We start from the raw sequence: 24,058 nt of genomic DNA, 5'->3' as shown, positions 1-24,058 counted from the left end.
CAGAAAACACATGCTGTATGAGTTCAATCCTTTTACATTTATTGAGAATATTTTTTAACCTGACATATAAGGTCTATACAAGTGAATGTCCCATGTGCCCTTGAAAGTCCTGCTATTGTTGGGTGGAGCATCAGTAAATCTCAATTTGATCAAGGTGGTTGGTGATTTTGTTCAAGCTTTCTATATTATTACTGACTTTCTGTCTACCTGTTCTATCAATTTGTTGAGAAAGCCTTGGTTCTAATTGTTATCTATTTCAGTCTAGAGTTTTTGCTTTATGTATTATGGAACCCTTTTATTAGGTGCTATACATTTATGATTGTTCTATCTTAACTTTTTCCTGTCTCTGGAAGTTTCCTTGTCTTAAAGTCTATCTTGTCTCATATTAATCGTGTCTCTCCATCTTTCTTATGCTCACTGCACGTGATGTCTTTTCCATTGTTTTATTTTCAACCTATTTTGTCTTGTATTTTAAATGCTTATATGATAGCATATTGCTAGGTGTTGCTTTTTAGGTAATCTCAAATGCTCTACCTTTTGATCAGTGATAAGTCAATTACATTCAATGTAATTAATTTACAATTGGATTTAGGTCTTTCATTCTGTTATTTAATTTTAACTTGCCTTTATTTTTGGTTCCTCCGTTCTTCCTTTTCTGTTTTCTTTTCTGTCAATGAAATGTTTTAGTGCCTTTGGCTTTTTAGGTATTTCTTTTCATTAATTTTGGTGCTCACTCCAGGGATTACAGCATTCATCTTTTACTTATCACAATTTACTTCAAGTTACTATAGGAACCTTGCATCCGTATATGGATCCACATTTGTATTTTAATACTACTTTTGGTTTTTATTTGGTGCAATGCTATTGATTTTTTATATATATGCTGGTTGCAGAAGAGAATGGTTGACCTCTGCTAAAGTGAACTTAGTGAGTCATTTGCCATAGGAAAGTCTGAGGAGGTAGAAAATCTGAGGAGGTAATTGGAATGATGGGGAGGGGCAGGGGTATGACATCATATGGGTAGATTACAAAAGGTAGAGGAGCTTCTGAGAGGTTGTGGCTGTTGGAGAACAGGAGAGAGGAATGTTGTTCCCGAAGGTAGGACAAATCTGAAGTACAAATGTATGTGAGCTGTGGCTTTCAAATGACAAAGAAAATTGGAGAATGGGTGAGTAAAATTTGGAAACTCAATTGAGGCACTTTTTAGTAGTAGATAAAATTAAGAAAAAGTTGTGTTAGTATGGAAAAGTACATTTTCCTGGGACTTTGACTATTGTACACCTGAGTGTAAGCCGAGCTAGGGAAAATCTATCCATGGAAATGTTTTGAGACATTATGGAAAGGAATAGAGTAAAATGAAATAAATAAGCAAAAAACAAAACAAACAAACAAACAAAAAACAAAAAACTGGATGTCACATTGCCATGACTAGCAAATCTAGGTATTAGCCTCACTTTGCAGATGAGAAAAGCAACTTTTTGTTTTTGCATAATATGGAAATTTGGGATGAATTAACAAAATCTTGCCTTGTTATAAAATTTTTACAAACACTAGCAAGTCAATTCTGATATGCTTATTTTTTTTAATGTCTGTTCTTGAGAAAAGTCTTAACTATATTGCACTTGTTCTTGTATTCAAAAAAAGCATTTTAATCACCAGCAGAGGTGCCCGTGGCAAAAGAAAATATGAAGTCCTAAGCGTCTCATTAGACAAACTCTAGGATAGGATCAGTTACATTTAATTCCCAAGGCCCTCTCATTATATTTCTCTTTAAAGGGCTTGTTGCAATATAGTTCTCATGAACTGGGAGGTTGTCTTACCTCGGGAAATTTTAATATTTTATCCGGTCCTTTAATGAGCCTGCCAATATATTTAAAAGGCGAATAAAAATTACATATATTGAGATGATAAAAAATATTTTAAAACATAACCATTTAAGTAAACTTTAAAGTATTTAAATCATTTACCATCGGAAGTAAACTCAAGAAGATAACATTAATTAAAGAAGCTGAGGTATGCTGCCACATAGTATTGTCATAGTTGAAACTGGACATGGTGATTTCCCAGAATCCAGTGGTTGACAACTGAGTGTAATTAGCTACCTTGTATAACCCAAGACTCCTCAGCCAATGGCACTATCAGGGTCACACCAACATTTTATTGTCTCTTGCCCTCATGTGCTGACAGAGTCCCTCCCACCCTTGCAAAGTCTTCCCAAGGTGTGTTTGAATGTTTCTGGGGGTTTCTTATACACATTCCTGAATGAACCTTCTCGTAAATTGGCCACATCTGCCTACTCTATGTCAAAGGCTCATGTAGATGCATATGTGTTGAGGCGGGGAATGTTCCCTTCCAGTCCACATTACACTCTATAAGTCTTGGTGGAATGCAGGACTACTTGTACTCTCTCCTGTTTCATAGAGGCTGTAGGGAAACTGCTCTTTCATGTTTCCTGCAGCCGCTGTCTCTCTGGAATGTGACCTTGGAAGACAGACATGGGATCATCTGTAGGATAAGTAATGCTGTAGCCTAAGTAGCTGCTCTTTTCTGCTTCTATGGTTTGACACATGGCAAGTGGGATGTTTCTGGCTTCTTTGCCCCTTAAGGGAAACTTTCTACAGGGTTAGGCTTTCTGCTCTGGGAAAGCAGATCCATACTCTATGGTTCATCTCTGCATCATCAGAGTAGGCACACGCTAAAAACTTGTCATCTCTCTGCCTGGGGTTCTTAAGTTTTTCCACTAAATAACATTCTTCTGGGGCTGGCCACACAAGCTTGCCAGTTGCCTACATCTTATCTTCGGGACGAGTTAAAACTCTCATTACATTTAAGATGCCTCATGAAATATCATAGTTACTTTAGGCTAAGTTGCTTTTTTCCTAAAGCGGTTGGAAATTGTGACAAAATTTCATTGCCCTTATTGTTACCATTTCAACTTAGGCATCTCCTGATTTCTATCATTTTGTGTTTGGTTTAAATATAGACTAATGTTGGCATTTCAACGATTCAATCATGATGAGATCATTGGCTCTTGCCTTGCCACTAACACACCATATTGGGCTAGTGTTGCCAGAGAAAACACAAGATGCTTAGTCAAATTTGAATTTCTAGTAAATCTAATGAATAATCTTTTAGTATTATTAAGTCTTTGCATTTTGGCAATGGGGCAGAGTCCCAAATTTATACTGAAAATTATTTTGTTTATCTGAAATTCAGATTTATTAGTTGTCCTGTTTTCATTTTTCTGGAAAAATCATTTCTCTGTATTTCTGTTTCTTCATCTATAAAGTAGAATACCAACCTTGTGTATCTCATTAATTTAAAGCTCAGATGACATCAAGTACATTAATGTTTTTTGATAAGTAAAAATGTGCTGTACATATGTGAGACACTACTAGCCATTCAACAAAGGTTTATTGAATATCTACTATTTGCTTTGGCTGATGTTAGCATACATTTGCATAGTGAACTCAAAATAAGCAGAAGACATTTGCTTCTAAGGAGCTTTTCAGAAGTTGAGTTGGACCAAAGGACCTCATGGATTCTGGATTCCTTGCTGGGAACCCTCGGGAATCCTGTGAGCACACCTGTGGAATGCCAGAAATGTAGGAAACATAATAAAATCCAGAGACAAGGCATTGGAACAAAGAGGAAATTGTCCTTGTAGCATAATATCAGATCCAGTTTCCAAGTTCCAATGTTGTGCATTCTCATTTTTAATCTTAATTTCAGCTTGAATAATAGCTTCAAAAACCAAATTAACATGTTTTCAAATGAGAAAAGCCTCTACAATCCCATAAAATCCAAACATATATATATATAATGGGAGATTATATTGTTTTTTCATTCATTTGTTCATATGTTATGTATTCAATAAATAGTATTGACCACCTCTGCTATGTGCCAAACAATGTGCTCTGTATACAGTATTTAGAGATAAAAAAGAGACAATCTAATTGAGATGCTAGCTTTACATGTTTCTATAAATAGATTCTGAGATCTTGCTTAGAGATTCTAGGCCAGATAAGGTTTGAGTGTGCCCTTGATCTAGGAACCCTCTTTATTCCTGTGGGAGGAATGTCTCTCTTTAATGAACCTTATAGTTGGGTAAAATCACGTGATCCAGATTAGCTGACTAACTCTGGTCTCCCAGAAAGTGACTGATGTTATAAACAGATAACCCTTATTTCTTAAAGTCTAGGAGAAGTCAGACATGTAATGCATATTGTTAATACTGTATGATGAGGGGCTTGTGGAAGGTGCTATAGGAACCAAGGAGAAAGTGTCAGAGAGGGATTTCTGGGCAGCTTTTTAGAGGAGGCAGCCCTGGGAGCTCACCAGGGTGTGAACGTGGGAGACTATTGCTGGTGCAATGAACATCTTGTGCTTCTAAATAGCATTTGTCGTACTCTGCCTTATGGCTTTCTGCTGTCCTGCCTCAAACTATAGGCTCCTCCAGGCCTGAGAGGTCTGTGTCTTGTCTTTGCATCCCATCATCTAGCAGTCTTTCAAATTGCTATTTTAGCTCAATGTGCTGAAGTTGCACTAATAACTTTTTTGAACAGACTTCATAATAATGAGATAGTATACATTAATAGGCAGCGTGAAGTCAAAGACTTTGGTTCAAATGTTGGTTCACCACTCACTGGGCCATATAGTTTTGAGTATGACTCCCTCCCTGAAACTTTTCTTTATGAGAAAAAATAAGATATACTTCATATGTTGTTTTGAAGACTATATAGTTAGATGTTCAGTACTACTGGTTTAATCAGAGACCTCTTATTCCGTATTAATTCCCCATCTCCACCTATAATATGCTTCTTACACTGACTTGGAATTTAGTTGCTACATTTGTTGGAAGAAAAATTTAGGAACCTGGAATACAACCACCTAAACAATAAAAATTCTGCTAGTGTGAAAAATAATTATGTTTACAGCTTTATACACATTCATATACATTGTGATATATCCACACATTGCCAGGAGATCATGTGTAGATAATTCTCTTGGGAAGATGCTTTTGTTGGCTGATGGTCATGCATGATTCCCAGATGTATTCTGGTGATGCAGCATCTGGGAATCAGGAAGCTATTTGCAGTATACCATGAACACTTGAAGTGTTAAATTAAAAAAATATACCGAATATGCATTTTGCTGTGGAATCATTGTAGATAAAGAGTAACCCATGAAGGCTCAGGGTGTGATCCCAGGGTCCTGGGATTAAGTCCCCCATAGGGCTCCCCATAGGGAGCCTGCTTCTCCCTCTGCCTGTTTGTCTGTGTCTCTGCCTCTCTGTGTCTCTCATGAATAAATAAATAGAATCTTGAGAAAAAAAAGAATAACCTATGAGAAGTGGTTTTAAAAATAATTTTTGGAAAAAGCTAAGTATTCTCTCCATGAGTCCCTATGGATCAGTAAGAGCTGGCTGTTGAATGAGGGACGTGGTAGGATACCTATATTCCTTGGCGGCAGAATTTGATTAACCCATTTCAGTGAAAATCCGTCCTAATCATTTAAAGAATTCCTTAAACTGGTATCTTTCTAATAAGACACAGCCCTGAGAGAGGTGGGTCATTTTGGGGAATAGCTAATTTCTGGAATAACAGAAGACTTAATTTAAGCACTCAGGACATTATTAAAAGATATAAAAGGCTTCATTCCTCTTACTGTCCCACCCACATCAACACCATTTTTAAAAAAGATTTAAGAGCAGCCCGGGGTGTGATCCTGGAGACCTGGGATCAAGTCCCGTGGCGGGCTCCCTGTGTGGAGCCTGCTTCTCCCTCTGCTTGTGTCTCTGCCTCTTCTCTCTGTGTGTCTCTATGAATAAATAAGTAAAAAATCTTTTAAAAAGATTTAAAAAATTTATAGATTGATGAGAGACACACAGAGAGAAGCAGGGACGTAGGCAGAGGCAGGCTCTCCATGGGGAGCCTGATGCGGGACTCAATCCCAGGACCCCAGGATCACAACCTGAACCGAAGGCAGAGGCTCCACCACTGAGCTACCCAGGTGTCCCTCAACATCATTTTTGAAGAGGGAAATAATTAATTCCGTATCAAGGCTCCTTATCTTATGAACCCTCCAACTGCCTGTTCCTGCCAGGGACCAAAGAGAAGAAGCTGAGACTCAAGCATTGTCTTTGATGGAGAGTGTTTCCCACTTTCTATCCTGGTTCAGCATCCAAGAGTCAACTTCAGACTTGGTCAGTGGATGGAAGTGTTTTTATGTCTCCTCCTCTCCTTATGTCATCTCTCTTGATTAAAACACCAAGGACAGAGGGCTTCAGTGGCTTGATCTGTGAGTTAACATACCTGGGAAAGACTAATTAAGTAAGACAGTGTGAGAGGGTCCTGTGGGACTAAAGAAAGCCTGGTTCCTCTGAAGAATGTTGCAGCATAACTCCCTGCTGTATTCTCCTTTCTGGCCACATTTCCTGGCATACCCTCTCTCTCCCAAACATCCTGTGCTCCAGCCATGTTGAGCTGTTAATGATGATACTATGACCTTGAGGGGAATTCACAGAGCTGCAAAACAGAAATATATTCCAAGCACATTTTTAAAAAGATTTTATTTATATATTTGACAGAGTTAGCATAAGTAGGAGGAGCGGCAGGCAGCAGGAGAGGGAGAAGGAGAGGCAGACTCTCTGAAGAGCAGGGAGCCCTATGTGAGGCTTTATCCAAGGACCCTGGAATCATGACCTGAGCTGAAGGCAGACACTTAACCAACTGAGTCACTCAGGAGCCCCCAAACAGATCTTGTATTTGCATATGCTATTTCTTTGGCTTAGATTATCCTTCACCCCAGTATCTGTAGGAAAGCTCCTATTCATCCTTAAAAACCCTCCCCAGTATCACCTCTTCTATAAAGCTTTCATCAACATTCCAAGGCAGTTACTCAGTTCTTTTCCTGGGCTCCAACAGCAGATTTAATATCTCATAGTACTTATCACACCATTTTATATTTTACTTGCTTATCTGTCTGCTCCCTGGGGCACCCATCATTAGTTGCCTACCAAAAACCTTTCTCCACCTTTTCTTACTGATAGAAACTTGATATTTTTCAGGTATTCAGCCTCAAAGAAGATTGGACTTCTTTCTCTACCCCTAGGGGTGAATTTTGGTTGCCTTATGCCAACAATGGCAATTCTAGTCTGCCTGCTAGTAACTGGCTTCAGCTGGAGTGTGAGATGCAATGCTGGCCAGTGGAGTCAGCTGTGGAGGTGTTTCCCCAGCTTGTTTGTGCATGTGCATGACCTGGGATTCTGCAGATTCTGATTCTGGCGGCCTGGGGTGGGGCCTGTGGGTCCCACACGCTGTCCATATGAGACCACCTTTTGAGTTGTAAGCCAAGGGGCTTCTATGTTAAGCTTCTTTACTTTTAGAAAGAGACCTGAGAGGATAATGGGTCCTTTCATGTCTCCAAAAGTGGGTCACCCGAAGCTGCTGTGTGAAGTGTGTCACCTAAAGCTGCTGCTGGCATCCCGTGAATGCCAAGGAAGTAGCGAACGTGCTGGCAATGGCAGAATGGGAAGATGGAGAAAAGCAGAGGCTGTTAAAATGTTGAATTAAGCAACCCTGGAGCAGTCCATCCTTTGTACATTTTATTGTTTATGTTCCAGGAGGTATTGCTTTATACAATTATATATTTTATGATTCAATTATTTATATATGTGTGTGTGTGTGTGTGTGTGTGTGTGTGTTGTGTATCTACAGTGCCATGATGGGTTTGCTCATCAATGTTTGAAAGCACTAGCCTGGCCAAAGGCCAGTTGTTCCTTGGGGGTACTATGCACCTGCACTGCACTCACAGGAAGCGAAGCTGGTTCCTCGAGGCCTGTTATCACTGCTCCCATTATTTCTCTCTCCAGTCCCCAAGCCCTATGCTCACCAATGCAGCCTATGAGCTGTTTCTGACTTGGAAGAAACAGCACGAAGTGCTCTCTTCATTCAACTATTTCTTATACTTTGTGCTGATACTTTGAGCCACATGAGTGGACTGTCCTCTTGTGGGCTGACTCCCAGAGAGACCACACAGATCCCAGCCAGGGGCAATTTGACTCCTGGGTCCTGCTCTCTGTGCTCGCTTCAGTGGGACATGGACCAAAGTCAGGATTTGTGGCTCAAGGGGCCTTAATCAGTTAGCAGCCTGGAGTTTTGAACCAGATCTGGCATCATCTGCTTCTTGGAGTGCTGCTGAAGGAGCACATTTAATGACAGGACTTCAGTTCTGAGCCTGAGACATCACTCTGGAAACTGTTGGGAGGAACGCCCTATAAAACCACTCTTGGGATGGTGCATAGAAACCCAGTTCCTCATCTCTTTCCTCTTTCCATATTCTAAGCCCTACTTTCCATCCCTGACCCCTGGGGCTCTGCCAATCTGGGCAGTTGTTTGAGGTGCTGATGGAAAAGACATCAGTAACTTACATTCTTCCCATGCAATCTCTCTCCACATTCAACCTGTGTTCCAGCCAAAGTGAAGCCTCTGTAATTTCTCACCTCTGGACATTCCCCTACAATGCACCTTTCATCTGAAATTGCTTCCCCCACCCAGCTTCTGCATGAGGAGATCCTATCCATATGCTAAGGTGGAGCTCTCACACTGTCCATACTATGAAAACTTGCTCAGTATCCACTGCCAGAATTAATTGTGCTTTCCTCTGGACCCCTCAGGGTTTTGTTTGTGCCTCTTTTTGAGCACATGTCGTATGCTACCTCATTGTAGTTGTTTGGGTTTCTGTCTGGCCTCTTATGTGTACTCCTGAACTCCCTGCAACTGGATTTTATTCATCTTTATTTAGCAAACTTCTGGACATGCAGCAAGTGCTACTACACACATTGTAGGATTGATATGCTATTATTTTCAGGGTTAAAAATGGCCAATGACCCATATAATCAATTGATTTTCAACAGGGGTGCCAACACCACTCACTGAGGGAAAGGACGGTCTTATGAACAAAAGGTGTTGCGAAAATGCATGTCCATACACAGAAAGATGAAGCTGGACCCTTTATGCTATATACAAATTTAACTCTGATGGATCGGAGACCCAAATGTAGAGCTAAAGCTATAAAACTCTTTGAAGAAATAAAATAAAATAAAATAAAATAAAACTCTTTGAAGAAAACATAGGGGAAAAGTTTCATGACATTGGATTTGGTGATAACTTCTTGTTAATGATACCAAAGATAGCCAAAATAAAATGGATAAATCAGATTTTATCAAAATTAAAATTTTGTGTATCAAAGGACACTGTAAATAAAGTGAAAAGATGATCCACAAAATGGAAAAAGAAATTTGAAAACATGTATTGGATAAGGAATTAATATGTAGGATATATAAGAAACTCTTAGAACTCAACAACAAAAATACAGACAATCCAATGCAAAAATCGGCAAAGAACTTGAATAGACAGATGTCCAAAGAAGACATACAAATAGCCAACAATTGTATGAGAAGATGCTCAACATCACTAATCATTAGGGAAATGCACATCAAAACCACAATGAGATACTACTTCACAGTATTAGGTTGGCTATTATCAAAAAACCAGAAAATAACAAGTATTAACAAGGATGTGGAGAAACCAGAACCCTTGTGCCCTGTTGGTGAGACTTTAAAATGGTGCTGCTGCTAAGGAAAATAGCATGGGTATTGCTGAAAATTAAAGTAGAATTATCATATGATCCAGCAATTTCACTTCTGGGTATATACTCAAACGAATTGAAACCAGGGACTTGAACATATTTGTATACGAATGTTCAATGCAGCGTTATTCACACAGACAAAAGGTGGAAACAACTCAAATGTCCATCAGCTGAGGAATGGATAAACAAAATGTGGCACATACATGCAATGGACTATTTTTCAGCCTTAGAAAGGAAAGTAAATATGATGTGTGCTACAGCACAAATAAACCTTGAAAACATTATGCTAAGTGAAATAAGCCAGACACAGAAGGATAAATATTGTATGATTCCACTCCAGGAGGCACTTAGAGTAGTCAAATTCACAAAGATAGAAAGTAGAATAGATGTTACCAGGGCCTGGAAAAGGGCGCAATGGGGAGTTATTGTTTAATAGGTTCAGTTTGGGATGATGGAAAAATTCTGGGGATGGAAGGTATTGATGGTTGCACAACAGTATGAATGTATGTAGTGCTATTGAACTGCACACCTAAAAATGGTTAAAATGGTAAATTTACATTATACGCATTTACCACAATAAAGCAAAATAAATAAAATGGTCAGTGAGTTGCTAGATTAGTAGGGATAAGGTGGATTCTATCTTACTGAATGGGGAGAGAGGATGGAGGCGTTTTCAAGAGCGCAAGATCAGGGGCCTGTGGTGTGCTTAAAACACAGCCCACTTCTCTGTCTGCCCTCAGTGTCTCCTGCATCTACACAGAGATACAGGAAGTTGCTATGCCTATGGTTCAAGAGAACCCTGGACACTGGAATTCCTAAGAATCACAGTCTGAGGAAGGGACAGAGTTCCGTACTGTGTGTTTGGGTTTTGAAATTCTGCTGTGGAAGGAGGCTGAGACCGCTGCTCCACATCCTGTGTTAGCTAGAGCACAAGCCCCTAGCATCGAGGCTGTGCAGGGCCGTGTGTCGGGCATGCGGGGTAACAGTATTTGTCTAGGCATCTCCCAGAACAAGAGCTCCAGGTGGGGTGGTGGTTTCTTGCTGAGGCCTGTGGGCCAGGAAGATCCACCTGCTGAGGGGATGCCCTGTGTAGAATGCGGACATGTCCCGCTCTCCACGAGAGTCACCCAGAATTCGTGACCTCTTTCTGAGTGAAGACTTTGACTCCTGGGCCTTGAGGCATCTGAAAGAGTCAGAGTCTTGAAAAAACACCTATTTTCCCTTTGAAAGAAAAAAACACTCTCAATTTAGCAGAAATGGAAATTATTCTCATTGTTTTTAATCCATGCTCTTTTGGTAGAACAATGGTGTCTGTGTTGTCTTCACCCTGCTCTGTGACTCTGAACTCGGAGCCTCCTCCCTTCCCTGAGCAGGATGCAACCTCCCCCTTTATTTTTATCTTCTGAAGATCCTTCGATTGCACCCAATGCGATGGTGGTCACACACCATAGGTGTGACTGCGTGGGACTTGTTAAAATCAGAGACTTCACCTTTAATCCTGATTCAGTGGGTCCAGGACAGAGATGTATACTTTAAAAACAATCTTGTGGGACGCCTGGGTGGCTCATTGGTTGAGAGTCTGTCTTTGGCTCAGGGCGTGATCCTGGTCCCAGGATCGAGTCCCACATCAGGCTTCCTGCATGGAGCCTGCTTCTCCCTCTGCCTATATCTCTGCCACTCTCTGTGTCTCTCATGAATGAATAAATAAAATTAAAAAAAAAAAAAAAAAGAACAATTCTGTTGATGTGTAATTCACATGGCCAGTATATTTCAAGCAGCACCTCTGGTGATTCTGATGAGCAGCAAGGTTTGGGGACCGTTGGGCTGAGGTGGAAGTCAGGCAGACCTGGCATTGCTCTGGGAGATGCAGAGGGGAAAGTCCAGTAAAACAATGCCCATCTCACGAACTTGCATTCTAGTCAGGTAATGATAGTCTAGTTCAGTAGGTAAGTGAGGTCAGTAGGTAAGGATAGACCTTCAGTAGGTAAATTTCAGATGCTGAAAAGTGCTATGGATAAAACAAGGTCATGTGAAGTAGAGTGACTCCGGAGGATGCTTCAGCTGGAATCTGGGAAAATGTTCTGAGTGAGGAGAAACCTGAATGGTGAAAAGAGCAGCCATATGAGGAGAAGGGGGTGACTCTGGTTCCAGCCAGAGATAGGAAATTCTGAGGTCTTAGGGAAGGGTGAGCCTGGCAGGTGCAGGGGCTGAAAGCAGTCCAGGTGGCTGGAGTGTGACAGGTTGGTGGGAGAGTAGGGGAAGGTGAAATTACTGAGGCAGGCATGCAGGTCACGGTCAGAGAGTTTGAGTTTTATGATAACCATCATGGGAAACCCCTAGAAGGTTTTCAGCAGAGGAGTGACATGATCTTGTTTATAAAGAGCATACGGCTACTGTGTGAAGGACAGACTCAGGGCCCATGGAGACAGGGCACTGTTGTGGAAATCTAGGTGAGAAGTAATGGGGGTTGGGTTAGGGTTGTGCCAGTGGAGATGTGGAGAAGTGATGGGATTTGGGATTGATTTTACAGGTACAACTGAAGAACTTACTAACGGATTAGATAATGGGTATGAGGGAAAGTGAGGATTCAAGTTTTGGGCTGATCAAATCGACAGAAGGCTCAAGGGGGTGAGATGGCAGGTTTGGTCATGTTAATTTTGAGATGCCTACAGGACATATGAGTCACGAGGTTAATAGGCAGTTGGAAGTATATCTGCATCTGATGGAAGAGTTCTGGACTGGAAACACACATGTGAGAGTCAATACTATAGATGGTCTTCCTGGCTGGGGAACTGGATTAGATAGTGTGGGGGAGAGTGTAGACCCAGAAGAAGACCACAGACCTGGGTTCACTCCGCCATTAGAGGTTTGGTGTAGGAGGCCAAGAAAGGGAGATGGACAAGGGTGAGCCACGAAGTGGGAGAGAACCAGGGGGATGTGTCCTGGGAGCAGAGACAAGGCAGTGTTCAGGCAGGGAGCGGTCAGCCTTGATGCTGCTGAGAGAAAATGTAAAAATGCGCAGAGAATTAACAATGCTTTGGGTAACATGAAGGTAGTAAGTGGCCTCCATAAGAGTTGTGTTAGTGATGTGACAAAAGCATAACTTTGGCATGGTGAAAAGAAAGTCCCTTGTCCTAGTTCTTTTTTTTTTTTTTTTAAGAATATTTATTTATTCATGAGAGACAGAGAGAGTGGGGCAGAAGGAGAAGCTGTCTCTTCACAGAGAGCCCAATTTGGAACTCAATCCCAGAACCCCGGCATCACACCCTGAGCCCAAGGCAGATGCTCAACCACTGAGCCACCCAGGCTTCCCGCCTTATCCTAGTTCTATGAGAATAGTTGCTTCTGCAGACTGGGGAAACCTAAGCCATCAAAGAGATAGCTCAAGATTGGTGGGGGTGAGGCACAGCAGGGGCAGTCAGGAAGAATAGCAGTCCTGGGGGTAGGAAAGGAGAGATGGTTCTCTCTGGATCAGAAGGGATGGACAGAGACCAGATGGCTGAGCAGTGGCTCCCCTCAGAGGCAAGGGCTGGTGCAGGCTCCTTGCCTCTGGGCTCCAGGACTTGACAAAGATTTTGGGAATGGAAGGCAAGAACTTTAAGGGACCACATGAACTTGGGTCTGAGAGTACCATAGCAACTACCATAGACTGGAGGTAAGGGCCTTCACTCCATTTTCCAGGCGGTTCTTAAGCTTCCTGGATTCTACAGCAATAATTCTGATATTGATGGGACACCTGGGTGGTTCAGTGGTTGAGCAGCTGCCTTCGGCTCAGGTCATGATCCTGGGATCCTGGGATCAAGTCCCACATCAAGCTTCCCACGGGGAGCCTTCTTCTCCCTCTGCCCATGTCTCTGCCTGTCTTCTCATGAATAAATAAATAAAATCTTTTAAAAAAGTAATTCGAATATTGAATATCTTCCAGTCCATTGGGATAGACCTTGATTCAGACTCCAGTTGACCTAAATAGACTGGTATTTCCTTTACACCTGAATTTGTGGACTGAAATTCATTTCCACTATGCTCTACAGTTTTCTTCAGCCTCTTTCTCTCCTAAATGAAAAGCATCATAATTAACTTACATGCACCAGAGCATAGGAGTTTTTGGAACAGTGCAATTAAAAAAAATGGATATGCTTTGAAAAGTTATAAACACTGAAGAAATGGAAAGGAGGAAATAGGAATGCCCCGCTTGGAAAGAAAACCACCATCTCATCATTCTAGAAAGCTCTAATAAACCTGAGACCAGGAAAAACTAGAGTGAGTAACTCTTCACTGGTGTATGATTAACAATGTTAGCTTGAAAATGTTCATATCTTATCATAAGAAGTCTCCGGAGAGCAGGAGCTAGTATAGAGCCCTGCTAAATAAGTCACTACTTCTCTGTTACTGTTTTTTGTTAAACAGAAAGGAAGGGAGGGAAGAAAGGAGGACAAAAGATTGCTTTTCCTATTTCCTTTGTGAAATTCTACCCTGCATCCGAATAATGTAAATACTCCTGGGGCGAGTAGGGAGTAAGCAGTTTATCAATCATTTATATTTATACTCGGCTCTGTCATAGGACTGGAGGAGATTTGCCAAAAAGTGTGAACACTGTGAGCAGTTCGAAGAAGCTCCCTGCTAGGAAAAATCGCCCTCTCTTGCCCCAAATAATTCAGTGACGAGAATAAACTCATGGGGAGTTTATTCATGGGGTGTCTTTGTAACTTGGCTCAGGGCATTTTAATCAGTACCAGACCAATCTGCCTTGGATGCAGATGGCCATTTGATAGCCTCTACAGGAGATCGTTCTGATTCTCATCCTACAGTCCAGCGTTCAGGCTTCGATCTCCACACAGTTTTGTTTTGACACGGTCATTTGTTCTTTGCCCCGGGGCACTCTTTAGCTTGGTGGCCAGGCTCACTTGAGCACGGGCAATCCTGCACGTCGCTGTGGCCCTGTCCAAGCAGAAACAAGTCCAGAGGAAACATTAATCAGGTGTGACTCTTACAGATGAGAAAATGGTGAGGGGCGGCATGGCAGCGGAGGAGCAGCATCTGCCTGGTGTTTGCTGGATCACCAAGCCCAGGAGGCTGGGTTGCCTAGCAGCTCCCAGCCACTTCAGGCCAGTGCTAGGCAACGAGATGTAATCTGTCAGCTGCAGGCCATCCATGTTTCCTCCTGGTTTTTAGAAGACATGTAGGTATTTCAGGAGCATCTAATTATCTTTGATCTCCTTCGCTTCGCCGTGTGCGTCAGGTACCCCATGTCGGCACTCCCCCATCCCCGATGTTCAGATGCTTTTCTCACATAGCAGAGGACCTACACCTTGCAGGAAATTTTCGCGCATTTCAGAGAACAGGAAGATGAGAATCTGTTGCTGTGGATGCATTAAGCCTGCTCTCCGTGGTCATTTTCAAGGCTTCCTGCTGACATACAAATTGTTAGATGTACAAAGAACAATTCACTGACGGATGCTGGGGAAACCAGGAGACATGTTTTACTGTGTGAGCAGCCATTCTACTACCTTCTTGCTCCCCCAGTAAAAGGAGAGAAATGGATATGGTGGTGCTCAGGTCTCATCTCATTTCCACGGCCAAGTGATCAGCAGTCTTTCTCGTGCACTTTCTATGTGTTAATCCTTTTTTACTTTTTAGTTCTCATGATAACCCTATGATTATTTCCATTTTATAGTTGAGAAAACAGGCTTAGGAAGTCTGTGTCTCCAAGTCATATAGTTGCTTAGTGGCTCTAAGTGTTGCTCTGGTGCCTCCCCAAAGTTGTGTGAGACCTGATCTCTGCCGATTAGGAAAGCTCTAATCTAGTTGAGTAACTTGTGATGATTTTGAAGTACTATTTTTTTTAAGAACACTAAGACAATATGTAATTTAGAGGGATTCGGTAACATGGGAGTCTATGGTTGGGCATCTCACAGGGGATGAGCCTAGATCAAAAGATTGAGGAGGAGAGTTTCATGTCTCCTAAATCTTCTACTGAAAGAAGTTCCACCAAAGAACAGTGGCATCTGCAGGCCAATCTTTAATTTTCAGAAAGTAGTATGACAACTGGAAGCAAAGATAAACCTAGACTGTACTCAGCTCCCTGGTTTTGGTTGAATTTCAGACTCATCCACACCCACCGCTACATATAAGTCCTGGCTGCTGAATAATCACCTCTTCAGGCACTGGGTTGAAATGTATATACACATATGTGTATGTGCATAAATCCTTCCTGGCATTGTGGTGCCCAATTCCTAAGTAGGAAGCAGGAAACAAATGGGAGATCAAGTGACCCAGAGAACAGGAAGAAGGGAGGAAAAAGAATCAAGAGATTTGGTTCTAGGTCAAAGTGAGTAAGGTGAGAATTCACAAATGTACAAGCTATATCTTCATTTTTAAAATAGCCCCCTTAAAAGTTCATTACTTTTACTTTTGGAAAGGAGTTTAATAACATTTGGATGCTCTAAGACCTGGGCATCATCCCCTACACACGCATGCATGCATATACACTGTGGCTTTGTTCAGTTATTGATTCTTAGTCCACTTATGAAGGATATTATATAAGGCAGTGACTCTTAAACTTTAATATGGATATAAATCATCTTGTCAAGATTCAGATTCTTGGATGGGATGGGTATAGATGGAGGGTGGGGCCTAAAACTCTGCATTTCTAACAAGCTCCTAGGTGATATTGACGCTGTTGGTCCAAGAACCATACTTTGGGTAGGAAGGCTGTTGGGATTTCCTAATTGGAGGATGGAATTGGGAAGAAGACCTCACAGGTCCTGTAGCTCTTCTCTGGGACCAGAGTGTGGTTTAAACACAAGCTATCAAAGATAAAAATAATTGATAGATTCATCAAATTTTGTTCTCTTTGTTGTCTGAAAAACTGCTTGACAATATAACCTAAGTTTTATCCCAGCAGCAGTGAGACTTGAAGCAAAACCTGACATCTTGGTATGGAATCTCTGTGAATCTTCCACAGAGCTCTTTGAGGTACTAATAATTATTTTTGTGTTCACAGTGAGGAAATCGGTGGTGAGTGTTGAAGTCAGGGCTAGAACCCGGATCATTTTCCTTCAAGTCATGAATTGTGCCTCCAAACCACACAGAAACACTTCACAGACCCCAAAGGAAACGATGAGTAGCAGAACTGATCATGAGTCTCCTAAGATTGGGAAGGAAAGGATTGGAATTCATTCAAAATGAGGTATATTTTATTTGTTAATTTCCTTGTTCCAGAAGTAATTTGAAGACATCAATAATAATACACATTTACTGGGTTGCCTGGGTGGCTCAGTGATTGAGCATCTGCCTTCAGCTCAGGTCGTGATCCCAGGGTCCTGGGATCGAGTCCTGCATAAGGGCTCCCTGTGAGGAGCCCGCTTCTCCCTCTGCCTATGTCTCTGCCTCTCTCTCTGCGTCTCTCATGAATAAATAAATAAAATCTTAAAAAAAAAAGAGAGAGAGAGGCAATATGCACTTACTGTCTCACCCTTTCCAGGGTAGCTGGGGGGATATTTAAAAGGAGATTGTTCAGCTTCAAGGACAGAATTTCTGAGAGTAGAATATGAGAGATTTTCATCCGTGTGTGTGGAAGCGGGTTAGGGATGGGTGAGAGTATCAGACGTGAACAGCGCCGCCCTCAGATGCTCAGGCCCATCCCTAGGAGTGCCAGCCCAGGTACGGGAGAGGGCAGGGTCCCACCGCGGCAGCAGGCAGCACCATGTGCAGTGGCTTTTGAAAGGTGCTTAACACCATTTAGAAAAACAAAGTCATATTAGGTGGGTTTATACAAATGGGTTGGGACATGTCCATGAAGTATGAACACAGGCTGTGGAGAAGTAAACAATGATTAATAGCAATGTCTCCTGAGCTGCTCAAGGGATCTTTATTACATTTTATCTAACAGCCTCATTAATGGTCTAGAAGAGGTAGACGCTAACAGAATTTTAATTAAATTCATGGTGGATATTAAATTGGGAATGATTGGGAATCTCAGGGAAGGCAGGAAGGCAACCTAAGAGTACGTGAGAAGATAAAATAAAATTCATTATTAACGGGTGAGAAGAAATGTCTTCGAAAAGACTTGTGTGGAAGTAAGGGTTTCGGAGATTGGCTTATTGTGTGCCAGACACTGTCCTGGGTGCTGTGGAAGTGTAGCTCATTTGTTCATTCCAATAACACGACGGGATATGTGCAAAGAAGAAGGCTGAGGCAGGAAGAGGTGAAGGGGCTTGCATAGGGCATGCAGGTGACAGGTGATCTAGAAATTTTTTTTAAAAAATCCCATTGGGTCTTTTTATTTTATATTTCTTTTCCTCTAGAGTTACAAGGCTGTAGTAAAACCATGCTTTTAAAATGTTTCTGGCCATTTGGTTTCAATGGAAATGTGTATTTTGTGTATTAGCCTAAGGATAATCTTTTTAAAGACATGTTTTTCAGAAAGAGATGTTCATAGTATCCATTTTGTGGCTGCTGTGAATTTGGGCCTCCTGTGAGTTGGCTCTGAAAGGGCAGGCAGCAGGGGCTCCACCTACAGAAAACAGTGTGTTTGGGGGCCTGGTTTGCTTTGGCCACTGCTGTGGTCACCCAACTCCAAGAAGAGTGCTCAGCACACGGGAGACATTCAAGAAATAATTAATAAATGCATTTCTATTAGTCCACGTTGATTTCCTGTCAGCTTCAATTTAGAATTCAGAAAGTGTAAAGTAGTTGTTTTAATGGCAGAGAGGAGGGCTGTGGAGGCTAGGTAATGACGCACCTGCACTCCAGGGGCTTATATGTTTGAGCTGTGTCACAATTACCATTTGTAATGTGCACCCCAAGCAGGAAACTCACCACAGTGTCCTTGCCCATATGGGAGATAGTGGCTATGCCCTCTCTCCTGCCTCCTCAGAGTCGGGGGAATCAAATGAGAGGTGGGCTGGGAAGTAATCTGTCAGCCAGGATGCACATCACCAGTGTTAGTTACCACACAGTTAGAACCTTACGTTGTGTTTATCAAATTTGCTATCATCCCCAGGGTACTTTTTGGAAAACATTTAAACTAGTTTAACCACTCAAATAAATTTACTGTGATACAGAGATAATCCATGGTAGGGTGGCTCATCACTTAGGAAGAGATGGCAACAGACTCGGCTTTCTTTCCAGGTGAACTTCAGAGTCTTTGGTCATCAGGCCCAGGAATGTTGTTCTTAAAAAGGGTACATGTGATCGTGATGTTCATCATGTTTGAGAATAATGACAAGTTCAAGAGAAAAGCTGCTTCCCGAGAGGATAGTTGAAAGGGGTAAGGCTGGGGAACAAATGTCCAGAAGGCAAGGGAGTGGCCAAAGGATGTGGAATACTGGGAACCTTGATTTTTTTTAGCAGAGAAGAGGTCATAGGAAATGATGTCAAAGTCAAGGCCAGGGACTATGCCTCGCAGGGTGAATGCAGGGCCTTCCATTGCCCAGCTGAAGGCCTTTTGTGGGGGGTGGGGGGTGGTGGTGGGGTGGACAGTGTCTCTCAGGGCAGGAAGCGGAGTCAGTAGTTGCTAGTTCTGGTAATCGAATATCTTCTTGCAAAGAGGTGAGTTGTTTCTAGGGTCAGCTTTCATGCCTTTGACTGAGCTCCTATACCTAGAAATCTTAATTCATCCCCCCTGACCTGGCCATTTCTCTGAGACCAGCAGTGAGTGGAAACTGTGGTCTTTCATTGAGTACCTACTATGTGAGGCCCTGGGAATACAACAGAGAGCAAAACAGACATGTCGCTGCCCTCTTAGAGCTCATGATGAAGTTGGGGAGATGGATACGAATGAAATAATCAAGTAGGGATGCCCAGGTGGCTCAGCAGTTGAACATCTGCCTTTGGCTCAGGTCATGATCCCACAGGGCTCATGTGGGAGTGTCCTGCATCAGGCTCCCCACAGGGAGCTTGCTTCTTCCTCTGCTTATGTGTCTGCCTTTCTGTGTCTCTCATGAATAAATACATATTTTTAAAAAATAAGAAATGATCAAGTAAATGCATATATAATTTCAAAACCTCTGTACATGCCATGAAGAAAATGTCTAGGGTCCATGAGAGTTTGTAGCTGGGTCTGCTGTAGTGACAGTGTCCATGATGAGAGAGAGAAAGAAGGGGATGAGGGATGGAAGGGAGAGGGAGGGAGGGAGAGGGAGAGATAGAGGAGGAGTAGGGAGAGAGGGAGAGAGAGAAGCCATGTTAGTTTGCTCAGGCTGCCATAATAAAATACCACAGAGTGAGGTGCTTAAACAACAGAACTTAATTTTCTTACAGTTATGGAGGCTACAGGAAATTAAGGTGTCAGCAGGGTTGGTTTCAGCTGTGGCCTCTCTCCTTCACTTGAAGATGGCTGGCTTCTTAGGTCCTCACCTGGCCTTTCCTCTGTGTATGTCTCTGTCCTCATGTCTTCTTCTTTTTTTTTTTTTTTTTTTTTTTTGCAGGTTTTATGTATTTATTAATGAGAGACCAACAGAGAGAGAGGCAGAGACACAGGCAGAAGGAGAAGCAGGCTTCATGAAGGGAGCCCCATGTAGAACTCGATCCCGGGACTCCAGGATCAGGCCCTGGGCTGAAGGCAGCGCTAAACCGCTGAGCCACCTGGGCTGCCCTCTCATGTCTTCTTCTCATGAGGACACCAGCCATTCGGGATCAGAGTCCCGTCCCCCACCCCCACAAACCCTCTCTTTTTAAAGAGAATCACCTTTTTAAAGACACTATTTCCATAAATGGTCACATTCTGAGGTCCTGGGGATTAGGACTTCAACACAGGAGTTTGGGGGTAGGCGGACACAATTCAGCCTAGAACAGAGGTGTAAGCAGACTTATGTTTGGAGAGGCTTCTCTGGCTCCTGGGTACTGGGTGAACGAGGGAGGGGACTGATGGCAAGAGGCCCTGCCCAAGCATGAGGGGTAGAGCCTATTCAGGCAGGCTTTCAACCTCCTTTCTGTCTCCTGTTCTGACTTCATTGCATTTTCATGCAGAATATTCAAATGCTATGGAAATCTAAACACTGCTGTATAAGCTATACTTTTTAAAGTAGTCAAATGGGACACTAGAAAATCTTACATTTGAAGCAGTACTTCCAAGTTTGAGTTTAAAAAAGAAAAACCCAAACAAAAACAATTCCCTAGTCACCTAAAGGCAAAAGGGAATTTTTTTTTGGTAGGGGGAAGGAGAGAATGATTTTTGTGACTTAATTATGAAAACACCAGATTAAAAAATGATTTTATTTTTATTTTATTTATTTATGAGAGACACACAGAGAGAGGCAGAGACATAAGCAGAGGGAGAAGCAGGCTCCCTATGGGAAGCCTGATGTAGGACTTGATCCCAGGACTCTGGGAGCCAAAGACAGATGCTCAACCCCTGAACGACCCAGGTGCCTCAAAAATGATTTTGTGTTATTGAATTTTTTGCTGAAACGTCACTTGAAATAAAAATAAAATAACAGATATTAGCTGTCCCTTAATATATGCTTCTTGGATTTGTCGGTGTTTTGGAGAATGAAAGATGAAATAAAATGACATTATTAGCTATTGAACATTCATTTTCTTTTTCTAGTACTTGATAATATCAAAATTCAGAACAGCAAATCAGAATTGTCTCCCAATCACAATAATAATAATCCTCACCACATATTCATCATAAGGAGATGCTTTCGAAATTTCCAAAGTGTATTAATAGGAAGAAGCACCTCCACAAAATAAGCTGTGGCCTACACTGGAAAAGATGATAGACACCAGAATCACCAGTCACTCAATCATACCTGCTTTGTAGGCTTTGCGTACAAGAGCAGATCTTGGATATGGCAGATAGGCCACCTGCATTGGAATCACTTGGGAAACTTGTCACAGATGCAAATTTTGAGGGCTCATCTCAGCTCAAATCCAGATGTTTGGACAAAAGACTGAAGCATCAACAAAACTCTAAGCCACCAGAAAGCTTTACAGGTGATTGTTAAGCCCAGTATGATTTGAGGACCACTGTGTATGCTGTGCCGTGGGAGTAGGAGAGAGGATCAGCATTTTGTGTCTGCTCTGAGGACTTACTGTTGGGTGGGGAGCCTGAATGGAAACATGAAGTCATAAGGCAACACGCCATTGCATATAATTTCTTGACTTCAGGAGACCACTACAGTCATTTAAGCTGAATCTTTTCACTTTTCAAAGAGCAACCAACACGGAGAAGGCTTACTGACCAGGTCACATGCTTAGGGGGTGTGCTGGAATTTGCTCTTGCTCAGCATTTGGTCCACTGATTGCTATCCTTGTGTTGCTTCAAACGCATTCAAATGAATTCACAGCACGTGGTCCTTACAAAGATGGGAGGGTGAACATCCTACTTAAGATGTTTGGTTTGTTTTTTAATGGGACACATAATCCTTACTCTTTTCCAAGTTTGAAATAATAAAATCACTCACACAGTCTGCAAAGTGTGGCCCTGGGAAAAGCTTACCCTCTGTGCTGCATGTTGATCAGAACATTGACTGGGGGAAAAAAAAAAAAAGGTCACCCAGGCAGTACAAGTGGCCTGTTGAGCCTCACTGATTCCTGGAAGGCTTCAGTGGCCCTCCTGGAATTAATTTTTAACTTATCTAGGTATGTTTCTTAAAATAACATTTTAATCTTACTGAGCTAAAAATAAAGGGACTGGAGATTAGTTTATCCTAAAAGATTGAGGAGGAGTTAATATCGTCAAGAATGCAAAGTGCCTTATATAAGTTAGAACCAGAGAAGAAATCATTATCTGATATCATGCAGGATTTAGGAGCTAAAGAAAGGGATTACTGCCAGGAAGAATGTGATACCATCCCTTTTGCAAAGGACTTTGAGGGCAAATGGACCTTGCCTATAGTTTTCTTGGGTTTTCTCATCCAAGCTCATGGCTTCAATCACTCTCTACATTCTAAAGTCCTCCAAAGCCCCTATTGCACTGAGGATGCAATAGGGATCCTCCTCCTGCTTGCCTTGGCATACGTGTCCGAAGTGCCCTAGTGGCAGATGTAGCTGAAAGTTCTGTGGGATTCTTGGTGTATCCACTGGTAGGTGTATCCCATTTTGAGAGCCAGAACCTGCTCACTTACAGAGCTCAGAGACGTAGAGATGAGAAAGCAAACTTTCCTACCTGGTGATAAGTGGGGCCCCTCTTGTTCCAGGGCCTGTATATTTTTCCTACTTGGGACAAAGAACTATACTGGTCAGTGGTTTAGTGTATTTACTGTGTTCAGTAGGATGCACCCCATCCGTGCAGGGTATTATGTCCTAACAGGCTCCTCCGTTGTACCTTCAGCAGATAACTGTCTTTCCTTTAGACCAGCAGCTTCCCTGTGATGTGTTATGTGAGAGAACAGTGGGTCCCATGGTCATGTGGGCACTGACATATCTTGTGCTGTAAAGTGGGCTCTTGATGTTACGTGGGCTACAATGTCATGTGGGCTGTAAGAGTGTGGATCAGACACTCTAGAGCTTTCAGATAGCAGTGCTGGTGGAGCCACTGTGAGAAAGGCAATCCCGTATCAGAATATTGTCAATTCTATCAAGAGGAGTCACACTCTTTCTAGGATAGAAGAGGTACCATATAGTCATTTTTCCACCAAGAAGCTGGCTGGTTGGTCTCCTTGAGGGAAGGTGCCATCTTGGGGTCCAGCATTGTTTTGTTTTCTAGGGTTTTGCTCAGCAGTGGCAGTAGCTAGATCAGCCTTGACCAGAAAGAGGCCATACTGTTGGGCCCATGCGTGACCTCTATCCCTGCCCTATGGCTACTTTGTGCATGTGACTATCGGAGCAGTACAATAAAAACAAATATTTAAAAATTCCCCTAATTTAAATGTCAAATGTGGTAAATATTTACAAATACAGCTCAAATACTCCAAAGCTCTTGGGGTCTTCCATAATTTTTAAGAGTTTAAGTGGTATTGAGAACAAAATGTTTGGGTTTTTGTTTGTTTGTTTGTTTGCTTTTTTAAAGATTTTATTTATTTATTCATGAGATAGAGAGAAAGAGAGGCAGAGACATAGGCAGAAGGAGAAGCAGGCTCCATGCAGGGAGCCCGATGTGGGACTCGATCCCGGATATGCAGGATCATGCCCTGGGCTGAAGGTGGCACTAAACCGCTAAGCCATCAGGTCTGCCTGAGACCAAAATGTTTGAGTAGCAGAGTAACACTGCTCTGAATCAATTGAAGTATCTCTGATTGGCCAGGGCTACTGGGTCATGGGCATGTCCCACCAATGCGCTGGAGTTGGGGCTGTCATCAGCCCCCCATGAAACACTGTAGATGGTAAATGAGGGGCCAGTGGCTCACCAAAAGGAAAGCTAGGAGCTATTGTCAGCAAAAGGGGGAGTACGTACTGTTCTCTGATCCAAATAAACAAAACACAAAACCAGACAATGGGCTTCTACCACATTAAAGGTCTT

The 24,058-nt window shown here is 42.3% G+C and overlaps 1 long non-coding RNA gene across 2 annotated transcripts in view; it reads left to right on the top strand.

Annotated features, from left to right (window-relative positions):
• The first annotated feature begins 1,049 nt into the window (after positions 1-1,049).
• The window catches only part of LOC144296435 (uncharacterized), a 72,632-nt gene continuing 49,623 nt past the window's right edge, over positions 1,050-24,058 (top strand). For both annotated transcript variants that reach the window (XR_013363555.1, XR_013363554.1), the window contains exons 1-2: positions 1,050-1,168; positions 16,655-16,840. This is a non-coding gene — a long non-coding RNA (uncharacterized LOC144296435). The remainder of the gene's footprint in view (positions 1,169-16,654; positions 16,841-24,058) is intronic.

Source organism: Canis aureus, chromosome 24 (genome assembly GCF_053574225.1).
Source record: "Canis aureus isolate CA01 chromosome 24, VMU_Caureus_v.1.0, whole genome shotgun sequence".
Lineage (NCBI taxonomy): Eukaryota > Metazoa > Chordata > Mammalia > Carnivora > Canidae > Canis > Canis aureus.
This window is presented reverse-complemented; position numbering and strand designations above follow the sequence as displayed.